This window comes from Polypterus senegalus, chromosome 16, assembly GCF_016835505.1.
Source record: "Polypterus senegalus isolate Bchr_013 chromosome 16, ASM1683550v1, whole genome shotgun sequence".
In the NCBI taxonomy this organism is placed as follows: Eukaryota; Metazoa; Chordata; class Cladistia; order Polypteriformes; family Polypteridae; genus Polypterus; species Polypterus senegalus.
The window spans coordinates 10,868,826-10,882,315 of NC_053169.1; the positions used below are offsets into that span (position 1 = coordinate 10,868,826).

Here is a 13,490-nt window from a genome sequence, read left to right on the forward strand (position 1 = left end):
CAAGGTGAAATTCCCATACTCCAGCAGCAGCATACTGATAAAGAACAATATTAAATTAAAGAGTGATAACAATGCAGGTATAACAGACAATAACTTTGTATAATGTTGACGTTTACCCCCCCGAGTCGCATAGTGCGGGGTCTCCTCAGTCTGTCACTGAAGCTGCTCCTCTGTCTGGAGATGATCCTGTTCAGTGGATGCAGTGGATTCTCCATGATTGACAGGAGTCTGCTCAGCGCCCGTCGCTCTGCCACGGATGTCAAACTGTCCAGTTCCGTGCCTACAATAGAGCCTGCCTTCCTCACCAGTTTGTCCAGGTGTGAGGCGTCCCTCTTCTTTATTCTGCCTCCCCAACACACCACCGTGTAGAAGAGGGCTCTCGCCACAACCGTCTGACAGAACATCTGCAGCATCTTATTGCAGATGTTGAAGGACGCCAGCCTTCTAAGGAAGTATAGTCGGCTCTGTCCTCTCTTGCACAGAGTATTGGCAGTCCTGTCCAATTTATCATCCAGCTGCACTCCCAGGTATTTACAGGTCTGCACCCTCTGCACAGTCACCTCTGATGATCACGGGGTCCATGAGGGGCCTGGGCCTCCTAAAATCCACCACCAGCTCCTTGGTTTTGCTGGTGTTCAGGTTTAGGTGGTTTGAGTCGCACCATTTAACAAAGTCCTTGATTAGGTTCCTGTACTCCTCCTGCCCACTCCTGATGCAGCCCATGATAGCAGTGTCGTCAGCAGTCTTGACACTCAACAGGCCATCCTCCAAAAGTCATTGCGTCACTCACACCTGCCTGCTGCCATTCCTAAGCCAGCTCTGCACTGGTGGTGCCCACAGCTGAATTGACTTTAGGAGACGGTCCTGGCGCTTGCTGGACTTTTTTGGTGCCCTGAAGCCTTCTTCACAACAATTGAACTTCTCTCCTTGAAGGTCTTGATGATCCGATAAATGGTTGATTTAGGTACAGTCATACTAGCAGCAATAGCCTTGCCTGTGAAGTCCTTTTTGTGCACTACATGTGTTTCCTTACAGGAAGCGATGGTTGACAAATGAAGAACAAGGGTTTCAGACACCACCCTCCTTTTAAAGCCTCCAGTCTTCTATTCTAACTCAATCACCGTGACAGAGTAAGTGTAAGAGCCATTTCCTAGTTACATAAGATACATAAATGTTTTATTAAATGTTAGTGCATAATCTATGGGTATAGATTGGTATATTCTAACTAGGGCGGCACAGTGGCACGGTGGGTAGCGCTGCTGCCTCACAGTTAGGAGACCCGGGTTTGCTTCCCAGGTCCTCCCTGCGTGGAGTTGGCATGTTCTCCCCATGTCTGCGTGGGTTTCCTCCCACAGTCCAAAGACATGAAGGTTAGGTGCATTGGCGATCCTAAATTGTCCTTTGTGTATGTGTGCCCTGTGGTGGGCTGGTGCCCTGCCCGGGGTTTGTTTCCTGCCTTGTGCCCTGTGTTGGCTGGGATTGACTCCTGTGACACTGTAGTTAGGATATAGCGGGTTGGATACTGGATGGATGGATATTCTACCTATTTTTATCTTCTCTGACTAAACATTATTCTCAGTTAGTGACCAGCCTTGCCATGTGTAAGGTGTAGAGGGCACACGGTTTTAAACCGTGCCTTTTGTGTGTGTTAAGTAACATGTAAGACCAAAGCCCTTAATTTAAGTGCTGCGCCGTACTCTTAAAGCATAAAGAAGAAGACATTAAGAACTTTTAAGTGCAGAAATAACTAAAGTTTCTCAAGAAAAGCTCAGTTTAGAGAAGATACATTTTTTCTTGTTTTTTTCTTTGCATTTTATTCTCCGTGTGTAACAACCTTTTTCTTTATTCTTGTGTGGATTATTTGCTTTCAAATTTCACTAAATATTTCTAAAATGAACTTTTGGACTGAGAGATTTCTTTCGGCAGGCGTTTTACCCATGCTTGAACTCACCTTATACTTTGCCGGCTACAGTGATCTCCAGCCTTGTCCTCGTCGACACTCTCACCCGTGTGAACGAGAGGACCACTGAAATGAGGTCAGCAGGTCCTTTTGTGGCAGGGCTGACATGCAGTGGAAATGTGTGTGTTTTTTTTTGGATTAAGTTCATTTTCATGCAATTCATCTGATCACTCGTCAGAACGTTCCGATAATCACAGCACAAATTGAGACTCATCAGACCAGTCAACATTTTTACAATCTTCTATTGTCCAATTTTTGGTGAGCCCATGTGAATTGTAACCTCAGTTGCCTGTTCTTATCTGACAGGAGTGTCACCCGGTGTGGTCTCCTGCTGCTGTAGCCCACCTGCTTGAAGGTTTGCCGTGTTGTGTGTTCGGAGATGCTCTTCTGCACACCTCACTTGTAAACGAGTGCTTATTTGAGCTTCTGTTGCCTTTCTATCAGCTCAAACCAGTCTGCCCATTCTCCTCTGACCTCTGGCATCAACAAGGCATTGCCGCTCACTTGATATTTTTCCCTTTTTCAGACCATTCTCTGTAAACCCTAGAGATGGCTGTGCATGAAAATCCCAGTAGATCAGCAGTTTCTGAAATACTCAGTCCAGCCCATCTTACACTAACAGCCATGCCACATTCAAAGTCACTTCAGTGCCTTCCTTCCTCATTCTGATGCTCGGTTTGAACTTCAGCAGGTTGTCTTGACAACGCCTACAGGCCAAAATACATTGAATTGCTGCCATGTGAGTGGCTGATTCGAGATTTGTGTTAACAAGCAGTTGAGCAGGCGTACCTAATAAAGTGGCCGGTGAGTGTATACAGACTGCCGACAAGGCTGTGTATCCTCCCAATATTTATTGAAACAATATGCAGAATTTACTGTATATTAAGGGAACCTGAGTTGGAAGAAGGGCGGCACGGTGGCGCAGTGGGTAGTGCTGCTGCCTCGCAGTTAGGAGACCCGCATTCACTTCTTGGGTTCTCCCCGTGTCTGCGTGGGTTTCCACCCACAGTCCAAAAAGCATGAAGGTTAGGTGTATTGTATTGGCGATCCTAAATTTTCTCTAGTGTGTGTTTGGTGTGTGTGTGTGTGCGCCCTGCGGTGGGCTGGTGCCCTGCCCGGGGTTTGTTTCCTGCCTTGCACCCTGTGTTGGCTGGGATTGGCTCCAGCAGACCCCCATGACCCTATAGTTAGGATATAGCGGGTTGGATAATGGATGGAGTTGGGAGAAGTTGAAGATGGTTTTAAAATTGGAGAAGGAAACATCAAAAACCTGCGCTGTGCTGATGGAACTATATAATAGATAGATAGATAGATAGACAGACATGAAAGGCACTATAGATAGATAGATAGATAGATAGATAGATAGATAGATAGATAGATAGATAGATAGATAGATAGATAGATAGATAGATAGATAGATAGATAGATAGATAGATAGATAGATATGAAAGGCACTATAGATAGATTGATAGATAGATAGACAGACATGAAAGGCACTATAGATAGATAGATAGATAGATACTTTATTAATCCCAAGGTGAAATTCACATACTTCAGCAGCAGCATACTGATAAAAAACAATATTAAATTAAAGTGATAACAATGCAGGTATAACAGACAATAACTTTCTATAATGTTGACGTTTACCCCCCCGGGTGGAATTGAAGAGTCACATAGTGTGGGGTCTCCTGAGTCTGTCAGTGGAGCAGGACGGTGACAGCAGTCTGTTGCTGAAGCTGCTCCTCTGTCTGGAGATGATCCTGTTCAGTGGATGCAGTGGATTCTCCATGATTGACAGGAGCCTGCTCAGCGCCCATCGCTCTGCCACGGATGTTAAACTGTCCAGCTCTGTGCCTACAATAGAGCCTGCCTTCCTCACCAGTTTGTCCAGGTGTGAGGTGTCCCTCTTCTTTATGCTGCCTCCCCAGCACACCACCGCGTAGAAGAGGGCGCTCGCCACAACCATCTGATAGAACATCTGCAGCATCTTCAGTCGGCTTCATTCCCCATTCTGATGCTCGGATTGAACTTCAGCAGGTTGTCTTGGCAACGTCTACAGGCAAAAATACATTGAATTGCTTCAATGTGAGTGGCTGATTCGAGATTTGTGTTAACAAGCAGTTGAGCAGGCGTACCTAATAAAGTGGCCGGTGAGTGTATACAGACTGCCGACAAGGCTGTATATCCTCCCAATATTTATTGAAACAATATGCAGAATTTACTGTATATTAAGGGAAGCTGAGTTGGAAGAAGGGCGGCACGGTGGCGCAGTGGGTAGTGCTGCTGCCTCGCAGTTAGGAGACCCGCATTCGCTTCTTGGGTCCTCCCTGCGTGGAGTTTGCATGTTCTCCCCGTGTCTGCGTGGGTTTCCACCCACAGTCCAAAGACATGAAGGTTAGGTGTATTGTATTGGCGATCCTAAATTTTCTCTAGTGTGTGTTTGGTGTGTGTGTGTGTGTGTGCGCCCTGCGGTGGGCTGGTGCCCTGCCCGGGGTTTGTTTCCTGCCTTGCACCCTGTGTTGGCTGGGATTGGCTCCAGCAGACCCCCATGACCCTATAGTTAGGATATAGCGGGTTGGATAATGGATGGAGTTGGAAGAAGTTGAAGATGGTCTTAAAATTGGAGAAGGAAACATCAAAAACCTGCGCTGTGCTGATGGAACCACCCTGGTGGCCAAAAATGCAAGGGATCTGCAAGTTAAACAGAATGAAGACCAAACTAATGCCATTAGGCAGAACAATCAGCCTTATAACTGATATGATGGATATGATGAAGTAGGCGATGGCTTCTGCCTTTTAGGGTCAATCATGAACAGTAAAGAACCAAGCAGCCAAGAAATACGCCACAGACTCGGTAGGGAAGCAATGAAGGCCTTAGAAAAGATGTTCCAACACTATGACGTGTCTAAACCATTCCTTTTTTGTCTTTAATAATAAACTAGGGGGCTTTGCCCCCTGCTCACTTCGCTTGACAACCCCCCCTGCCTGCGCTATGCACCAGAAAGTTTGCATCCCTGCCGCTCGCAAACAACAAAACTTTTAATTCTCACGGATAGGCCTCTTCATTGGGAAGAAACACTACTCTTCCATGATGGCAACACGAATTAGACGATCTACAAGTCTCCGACTTAAAGTTTAAAGCCAAACAAAATCTACATACTTCTGTCATATCACTTATGTCCATATATTCAATCTCTTTTCGCTTTTACCTTTTCGTCAATATGGCATTGAATTTTGATTCCGTGTTTGGAATTACATCGTGACAACACAACGTATAACTGCCCGTGAGTGAATATCGTTTCTTTCTCTCTACACGAACTGTGTCTGACAATAGCATTCACACAAATGAGACATGACTGAGCCGTGTGCGTGGCTGTAAATGTTTTAGATGTGGGCGGGACTTTTCCAAATCTCTTTGCATAAAGTCTTGTCTGGCAGGGCTTGAAATTTTCTCTCGCGGGATTTCACTTTCACCAAACAAATAATCTTTTAATTCTCGCGGATATGCCTCTTCATTGGGAAGAAACACTACTCTTCCCTGATGGCAACACGAATTAGACGATCTACAAGTCTCCGACTGAAAGTTTGATCTCTTTTCGCTGTTCCGTTATTCCACCGAGTAATAATTTCCGTTTGATTGCACTAATGCGATCTTTACTATCATTTTTTTTGAGACTTTCGAATTTTCATACTTTCATTATCTCTAACCTGCTCTGCATGTGCATCGCGCCAACGTTTTTGAATTCTTTACGACGTTCTACTCTGTCATCTACTCTTAGACTTTTATTTCCGGCCCCGGGCGTGGTTAAACCTCATTGTACAGAGTCTCCTCTCATGAGACATGAAAGTGTCTCTCTGAGAAAGTCACGTCTCATCCCAAGATTTTTTTTATTATAATAGAGGGAAATATGTTATTTATATAGCACCTTTCCCATGCTCAAGGCTTTGCGATTTTTTTCTTTCTGTCTCCAGTAAGCACAGTGCTGTGAAAAAGTATTTACCCCCTTCCTGATTTCCTCTGTTTTTGCTTACTTACTATCCCCAAACATCCATCCATTATCCAACCCGCTATATCCTAACTACAGGGTCACGGGGGGTCTGCTGGAGCCAATCTCAGCCAACACAGGGCTTAAGGCAGGAAACAAACCCTGAGTAGGGTGCCAGACCACCGCAGCATTCCCAAACACATTTACTAAAATACAAAAACAACCTGAGTGAACACTATACATGTACAGAGATTTTAAATGATTGTTTGATGTATTGAAAGGAAAACAAAAATCACTAACACTTATATCACCCATGTGAAAAAGTAATTGCCCCCTAAGTCACTCTGTCACCGAATGAACCAAACATGGGAGGATCTACTGTGAAAATTAATTAAATGTAAGATGCAGGACCACCAATCCCAGAGGGACCACAGAAACAACTTTAGTCTACATGGCTTAAAAAATTTGGGATGTCTACTGTATGAGAAGGGTTTTTTTAAAAAAATAATTTAGTGTACAACAATTTTAATCATAACCTGTGATGCTGTGGTTTCATTTTTAAACATATGTGGTGTCTGTCTTGAAACAACCACACTGAAGAAGATAACAGTGGTTACCCAGACCTCATTTCAAACTGTTCCAGCTTCTGAGCCCCAAAAATGTAGGTCCGCCACTAGTCTATCCCTACAGAGATCAGCATCCTGCAAGCCACAGTATTCCCAGTGACCCTCTAAGGAAGCAAAAACTGGATTGTAAGGATGCAGGATGGGAAAGGTATTGACACTAGAATTTTTTTTGTCGGAGGAGACTCCTGAGAATAATACAGAGGACAGCCAAGAAAACAAACTGATGGATTATTGAAGAAATCAATCCACTCAAGGCACTGGTGACCAGACCAGACTCAAACTATCCTGCTTCGGACACATTTTGTGAAGCCCCAGTTTTCTAAATGATGGGAAAGGTAGAAAGAAAGGGAAGAAGAGGTGGACCAGGAAGAAAGTGGTTAGATTCATTTCTGCAGGCGATGAATGCACCATTGGGAGACTGACGTTGTTAAGGATAGATCGTCTTGGATAAAGTTTATCGATGTGGTCACTTGATGTGATCTGAACAATTTGATGGCACACAATCAATGAGTCATCCGGGAGAGGCTCAGAGTAGAGCCGCTACTCCTCCGCATGGCTCGGGCATCTGATCAGGATGCCTCCTGGACGCCTCCCTGGTGAGGTGTTCCGGGCACGTCCAACCGGGAGGAGGCCCCGGGGACACGCTGGAGGGACTATGTCTCCTGGATGGCCTGGGAATGCCTTGGGATTCTCCCAGAAGAGCTGGAAGAAGTGGCTGGGAAAAGGAAAGTCTGGGCCTCTCTGCTTAAGCTGCTACCCCTGCGACCCGACCCCGGATAAGCGGAAGAGGATGGATGGATGGATGGATGGACAATCATTCAATGAATCATCTGTGAAGCCCCGGGCTCAACCTTCTACTGCCTTCCCAAGGTTGCCAGCTCCTGGAAATATTTCCAACTCAAATGACAGCTCTGATGGACCCAACCCAATAAATAATCCTGTTGACAATTTAGGGACGTTTGGGAACAGGGTTCCACTTGTAGATTTGCCTCTATCGACGTCGGGTTCTCCACCATCTTGGAGTTTTGCCGTTGGGGAAGACGCACGTAACCTTTACCAACAGCAGAAAAACTCACCACAAATTTTCCCCGCGCCACAAAGCTGTCAAAAAAACAGCTCAATTTGGCGTGCAAACCGCACATCTGGCTAGCACACGAGTCGCGCGCATCGCGCGCGCTCCCGCCCAGACGCAGCCTGCAGTCTGTGAACCTGCCCAGTAAACAGAGGTCACGTGACCAGCACGGCGGGGCCGCTCGGCACGAATGGCTGCGGTCGGTGTGCAAAACGGAGGCACGGCGAGGCGTTCGCGTTTGCCAGAGACAGACATGAAAACGGATTGAAAATTACGACTCGCGCCACACTTCTGGGGATTGCAGCGCTGTGGGAAAACAGGTAAGTGCTGTTTATTTTTATTTCCCCCGTGTACTGAACAAAGAAAACGGAGTGGAAAGACTCGCGGTAGAGCAGAGCGAAAGCATCGAGGGGGCGTGATCGAGGCGTCTGTAACTGGAAAGAGGCCTTCATCTTCGGGTTGGAGTGCTACCCAAAGGGGAGGGTGAGCTGTGAGTAGCTGCATGCTGGAAGGCCTCTGAGCAGCTCGCTGGCGTGCGTAGTGAGATCAACTGAAAACAAAATGCCGTTTTGAACGAGGTGTACGAAGGGGTTAGTGCTGTTATTGCAGTCTTACAACCTCTGTGACGCCATGGCGGCGCGTGGGCCTTCGGAGAGATGCATCTGTGTACTGCATTTGTTTTGTTGACAACACTGAAGTTTTTTTTGCCATCCATGCCTTCTTTCGTGTGTAATTAACCGAACCAGGGTCAGAAACGCATGAGTGTCCGTAAATTTCCGAGTTACTCTCGCTCTCCATGTTGACTGGATGTGAAGAGTTGAGTTCTCCCTCCTTCTGTGCGTCTCTCGCGGCATCGTGTTCCATTTTTTTTTTGGCCCAGAAACTTTACACACTCCAGGACCCAGAGAAGAAATTGTTTTGCAGATCGCGTAGTTTTAAACGAGGCATTTCGCATGTGGATCGCCAGTACCACGTGAAGGACCACTGGAGTACCCCACGCTTATTTATCTGGGACTTTGGTAGTTTGAAAGCTCGTCTGATCACGTTGATTTTTTTTAAAAAAGGCAACACTAACATGTTAGTACGTCATGTGACCAGTCCAGCTGTGCAGAAGTGCACATTTCGCAAACCTTTTATGTTGGTTCCTGAAGCATCGTGATCGCAAGCTAGCGTGCATAGAGAGTCGGGATCAGAGTGGAAGCCTTTTGCTCAGTTGTGCAGGGAATCGACAGGCCTCGTGGAGTTGTGAGAGAAGTACTGAACTGTAAGCTCTAAGGTTATTTCAGTTCCCACCACATGGCTGCCCTGGTCCATTCGCTTAACCTGCCTTTGTTCCAGTTGTAAATAATTGTACTGTATCCAGATCTCATGAGTTGCTTTGGATAAGTATTAACCAAATATGTACTAAAACTGATCATTTCATGTATCATCTGGCACCTTGCCCAGGGCTGTTTACTATCTTGAGCTCCGTGCTGCTGGCCACCTTGCAATCCTGAATATGATTAAGCCATTGGTTCAGAAGTTTGGTGCCCCCAAGTTTTTCATTCCAACCAGTTTCACCATCAGTGTGTCATTCCTACTTTTAACTGATGTCGGTGGCGTTTCCCCCAAGAGTTTTGAAAGGCTAAATACTTTCGGTAACTCATACTTATGATTGTTCTTTAATTAGCAAGTGTTTCCTGAAACGGTTTGTAACTAAAGTAGTACTTATTCTTGTGTGTAAATTAAGAAGTGAAACGACCCACTCGTTATTCTTAACATCATTAATTATTTGGGCTTTTGCCTTTGATTCTCTCAGAGAGAGAGAGAGAGAGAGAGACCATGGTCGACCTAAGTAAATCATAAAAAAAACTCTGATGCTCTTATTTGGCAATGTAATAATAATATAAATAATAGGTCGATTTTGTAATATAAATGTAGATCAGCACAAAATGGGCTCTTCGTAGCTTTAATATCTCAAGACAGTTTAAGTGCACAATGATTTAACTAATCTAAAGTTGCTATATCATCAGTCACCTCCTCTATAAAGTTGGAAGGTGAATTGCACTTCAGTCTCAGCAGCAAAAGTAATAATAATAATAAATCTTTGCATTTATATAGCGCTTTTCTCACTCCTCAAAGCGCTCAGCGATTGCAGGATAATAGCCCAACAGAGCAGAGTCCCTTTTGGCATTTACGGGATTCGAACCGGCAACCTTCCGATTGCCAGTGCAGAACCCCAGCCTCCGAGCCACCACTCCGCTCTCCAATGAATGGTGCAGCACTGCTGGAGACGCCATCCATTAAGCCAAGTCACAGGTCTAAGTATTCCTTTGTGGGCAGACATGAACCCCTTGGACCATCGTCTCAGTAATCAAAAACTAATAGAGAAATACAGGCTGCCCAGGGGTGAAATAATACCCCTTGTTTGGTCTGGTGTAGGGTGAACTATAAAGATAAACACGCAGGAATTTTGCCCTCAGTCCCGCTTCTTGTTGGATTCCTGCAGACCATCGGTGATGCACATGGCCTCAGTAAGGCCATGGTGTCCATGACTAGATTACTATTGTATCGTGCATTCAGCAATCTCTGATATTGTAGGTTCAAATCCTGCTCCTGACACTGAGTGACCATGAGCAAGTTACTTAACCTGACAATGCGCCAATTCAAAAAAACAAAAGAAATGCCAGCAATTGTATGTCGCCTTGGATAAAAGTGTCAAGACAAATTAGTTTAGGATGATAATCATAATACAGTGCCTTACATGACACTAAAATTGGTTTTCATGCCATTGCTGGCATACCTGGCATTGTAGGGGCAGTGGATGGAACGCTCATCCTTACTCGCACTTCCATCTTCTAGAATCCTGTCCATGTCTGTTGAAAAGGGTTCACGGTGCTAAGTGTCCAGGTGATACGCAACCATCTGGGACTTTTTACAGACCTCGTGGCCCAATGTACACCTGATACTTAGTTGGTCCAACTCGGAGTGTGTTAGTTGGCAAGGCGGGGGTTGCGTTTGCTAGTGTCTGGTTACTAGGGGACAGTGGGTATCCTTTTTGTAAATACCTGCTAACTTTAGTGCTAAACCCTCAAACAGTGGCCGAGGAGAGTTTTAACACCACATACCAAAGCACACGCACTATTGAAGAGTGTGTTCTGGGCATGTGGAAAATGCAATTCCGGTTCCGGCACCAGTCTTTGGGGCGTTCTTTTACATTTTTTTGCCACCTCCTATATACGTTGTTTTACTCCTCTTTTGTGAAATGTTTTCTTTTAACTATCACTGCTTGCCTTTGTTCTTTTTTTGCTAGGAAAACATGTCACATTTTAAGCCCATTTGTTGATTTTTTCCAGTAAAAGGTTAAATTAATTTTAGCTTGAAGTCAAATTTTTATGTTAGTTTTATTAGTTTTTTTTTAAATTTTGCACAGCTGGTGTAACAATATAACCTATATTTAAATCCAAATCAAAATACGTGAGATTGATGATACTGTTATCGACAGTCTGCATTTATGACGTGGACACTGGGGTGGAGCCCAGCAAAGAAGTACTTTAAAACGATTTGTTATGCCAAATATTGAATGGCTTTTGGAAACACTCGCTCATTCGTTACTTACATTGTTTATTATCTCGTTCGTTATTCACCAAGACCAATCATTTTCTGAAAACACACCCCTCATTGTGTCGTAAGCTGTCCCTTTTACTTCCATGGAAGTTTGGTGATGGAGTCACCAGTTTACCGTTGATTTTGATTCTATGGTAGGGTTGTCAAAAGTATCAAAATATCCATAAGTATCAATGTTAACATTTGAAAACCATTTCAGTAAAGTTTTTTCACGACATTGATACTCCAGCCTACACTACGAATGCACTTCCAGCTCACCATGGCTCGAATTCCAACCCTGTTTCCATCCACTCAAAAGTGTTAATAAGATTTGAATTTCAGTAGCAATGGAGCCTTCGCCAGCAGGCTTAACTGACAAAGAGGAAAAAAGGAGCGGCATGTGGAAATACTCCAGCTTTGTAGCAAACTGGGACAAAAAACTGCAAGATAAATGCAAGCCTGCATGCAAGAATTGCAATCGAGTCAATACAAAACATTTCCAAATGTACCTTATACCTTAATTATAGAAACCTTCATTTCCAAAATTAATACGCATATACCTGTAAACTGTTGCTTTTAATGAAGGGATGTGGCATTTATTTATTTTTTTCTACAGGTTAAAAGTTTTTTTTTTGCAGTCAGATGTTTAACACATCGAGACCTGGGGTCTTCAATTATTTTTACTGGTGGGTCACATTTATTCTGTGTTGTTAATTAAGAGCCCTGCCTCTTTAGCATTATAGGGCTCCATAGCTCCCTCGCTTTTTAAACCTTTGTCATGAAGTCTGCCTCTGTAGCGCGTTACTTTCCTTTATTTTGTTATGTGCAATTTTAAAATTATATTTCAACAACAACAACAACATTTATTTATATAGCACATTTTCACACAAACAGTAGCTCAAAGTGCTTTACATATTAAAGAAAAGAAAAATGAAAGACACAATTATAAGACAAAATAAATCAACATTAACATTGAATAAGAGTAAGGTTCAATGGCCAGGGGGGACAGAAAAAACAAAAACTCCAGGCGGCTGGAGAAAAATAAAATCTGCAGGGATTCCAGACCATGAGACCGCCCAGTCCCCTCTGGGCATTCTACCTCACATAAATGAAACAGTCCTCTTTGGATTTAGGGCTCTAACAGAAGGACTTGATGATGATGGTCATGCAGGCTTCTGGCTTTTAATCCATCAATGTTGGAACATCATGATGCTTTGAGTAGATGGTGGTGGCACAGGCTGCCACCACAAAGAAACCGGAAAAAGAAACAGAAAAGAGAGTAGGGGTCAGTACGCATTTTAGAGCCACCATGAATAGTTATTATGAGGAAATTGAACATATAGAGTATCAGGATTAAGTTAAATTAAGATTAAAATGAAGTTATAGAAAGGCCATGTTAAAGTAATGTGTTTTCAGCAGTGTTTTAAAGTGCTCTACTGTATCAGCCTGGTGAATTCCTATTGGCAGGCTATTCCAGATTTTAGGTGCATAGCAGCAGAAGGCTGCCTGCCGCCTCACCACTTCTTTTAAGTTTTGTTCTTGGAATTCTAAGGAGACACTCATTTGAGGATCTGAGGTTACGATTTGGAATATAAGGTGTCAGACATTCCGATATATAAGATGGGGCGAGATTATTTAAGGCTTTATAAACCATAAGCAGAATTTTAAAGTCAGTTCTGAATGACACAGGTAACTAGTGTAGTGATATCAAAACTGGAGAAATGTGTTCGGATTTTCTTTTTCTAGTTAGGATTCTAGCAGCTGCATTCTGCACTCGTTGCAAACGATTTATGTCTTTTTTGGGTAGTCCTGAGAGGAGTGCGTTACAGTAATCTAGTCGACTGAAAACAAACGCGTGAACTAATTTCTCAGCATCTTTTAGTGATATAAGCAGTCTAACTTTACTTATGTTTCTTAAGTGAAAAAATACTGTCCTAATGATCTGATTAATATGTGATTTAAAATTCAGATTACAGTCAACAATCACCCCTAAGCTTTTTATCTCCGTCTTGACTTTTAATCCTAATGTATCCAGTTTATTTCTAATAGCCTCATTGTATCCATTATTGCTGATCAATAAGATTTCAGTTTTCTCTTTATTTAACTTGAGAAAGTTACTATTCATCCATTCTGAGATACAAGTCAGACATTCTGTTAGTGAATCAATAGAATCAGGGTCATCAGGAGCTATGATATTTCATCACATTTACCATATAATGTAAGGCCTCTGTAACTTTTCGGTGCTCAACTGCATAAACAGT

At 43.6% G+C, this 13,490-nt stretch overlaps 1 protein-coding gene across 4 annotated transcripts in view; it reads left to right on the forward strand.

Moving 5' to 3' along the window:
* Positions 1 to 7,797: 7,797 nt before the first annotated feature.
* Positions 7,798 to 13,490, forward strand: part of phf3 (PHD finger protein 3) — an 81,486-nt gene continuing 75,793 nt past the window's right edge. For 2 of the 4 annotated variants that reach the window (XM_039738712.1, XM_039738714.1), the window contains exon 1: positions 7,798 to 7,964. The gene's annotated coding sequence lies outside the window, so the exon portion shown is untranslated. The remainder of the gene's footprint in view (positions 7,965 to 13,490) is intronic. The other 2 variants (XM_039738715.1, XM_039738716.1) reach the window with 1 other exon arrangement.